The following is a 1,890-nucleotide window of genomic DNA, read 5'->3' as shown; positions in this document are numbered from 1 at the left end:
AACAAATCAGTCTCTTCTTCTCTGGGCATGTCATTTGTGGAACTGGGCCACGGCTGATGACTCTCTTCAAGGTGTACATCGGCCTCCCGTTTGAAGCGCGCTCTGATGCTCGTGTATTTAAGGGCAGCTTAATCCCTCACCAACCTGAGATGAGAGATCCCCAGAATCTCAGTTGGCATGTGGGTTTTACACACTAGCAACTCTGTCCAGAGCTGCACAATTACTCTTACACAAGTAGCAGCATTTGGCGAGCAGCAGGCACCAGGAAAAAGCTCTGGAGTACAGTTACCCAATCCAGACACTATTTATAAACAAGAATAAAGTTTATTCAAGTACAGGCTTAGCAATCAGACTACAAAGATTCAAAATAAGAAAGGCTAGGCAATGTTCTGCCTTAACTACACAGTAATAAACATATTTACCAAGTCAGGAACAGTTATCAGTCCAGAATAGTCCATGGTAAGAGTCCAATAGCCCCAAGGGATTTGGAGCAAGAAGTCCATCTTTGCCAACCATGAGCTGAGCTCACAAAGCAGTCCTTTGTTCTCTCCCAGGCCACATGGCAGCACAACATCTCAGATAGACAGACACAGAGTTGTAGAGATCATAGCAGGAACAGAAGAGAGAGAGTTCGCCCATAGGGTTTAAGCAGATATACGGCAATTCAGTCTTCAAATTAGCTCTGGCCAGGAGCCAATTGAAGTAGACCTGGGTGTGCCCAATGGTAGGGTTGTCATGGCTACAATTTCTGAATGGTCAGTTGTCTTGGAGGCCACACCTGCAGTTGTGATACCCCAAGCCCCAACTCCCATTGCGTACGTGCAGTTTCTATCATGCTGGCCTAGCTTCCAGCATGAGGTGTGAAGGTATGTGGTTTATGGAATGGCAATAGAGCTTCTCCGACAAAATGGTCAGCCATCTGGTTTGCAATAGGAAACAAGGTATCAGAAGACATTCCAATTCTTAGTCGTGGCCCCAAAGCTCTGGCACCCCAGGGAGATTCATTTGTCCCCTTCTGTTGCCATCTTCCACCCGTGGGTGAAGACTTTTTTTTCCTTTTGTTTTTGATATTCTGCTTGTATTTTAACTATTCTTTAGCTCTTTCAAGATTTGTTTTAATGTTGTATGTTTGGGAGGCTGATTCCAGTGGGTTTATACTGTGATTTTATTGTGTATGTTTTTTAAGTTGTTAGCCGCCTTGTAAGGGCCGTAAGGTGGGATACAGATGTTGTACATAATAAACAAATCAGTCTCAGCTTCTCCGACAAAATGGTCAGCCATCTGGTTTGCAATAGGAAACAAGGTATCAGAAGACATTCCAAGGGCGGAGGCAGGGGTCTATAGGAATCAATATTTCTATACAAAGGGCCATCCAGGAAGGGGCGGTTGGAGCTCCTTTGAGCTCTGTGGTGTCTCTTTCTATTCAATGCCTCACAAGCGATGAATGGCAAAGCATTTCAAGAGCTGAGCCTGGTGTATAAAGGTATATGAAGGCCTCGTCAGGGTAAAGACAATCTCCCTTATAAATAAAAGCCGAATGGTGGTGGCACTTCTCTAGAACATTCCACACGCTCCAAAATCAGTTCGCTCTCTGATCTGTCATTCAGAGGGTCTCCCTATCCACTGGCTGCTTTGCCTGAGTCCTGCCTCCAACATTCTAAACAGTTTGCTGCGCCTCTCCCCGCCATAGCCAGTCAGAACACAGAGGTTATTTGCATATGCAGCCTCATTGGCCTTTGCCTCGGAACACAGAGGTCGTTTGCATATGCAACTTGATCGGCTTTTACATCTAACATTCTAAACGGTTTTCTGTTCTGAGGTAAAATGTGTCCAATCTCCAGGTGAGGGCTGGAGATCACTCAGAATTACAACTGCTTTCCAGATGGCAGA

This window comes from Gekko japonicus, unplaced genomic scaffold (genome assembly GCF_001447785.1).
Source record: "Gekko japonicus isolate JY-2015 unplaced genomic scaffold, Gekko_japonicus_V1.1 scaffold381, whole genome shotgun sequence".
Lineage (NCBI taxonomy): Eukaryota > Metazoa > Chordata > Lepidosauria > Squamata > Gekkonidae > Gekko > Gekko japonicus.
The sequence above is the reverse complement of the archived record's forward strand: the minus strand, read 5'-3'. Positions refer to the sequence as shown.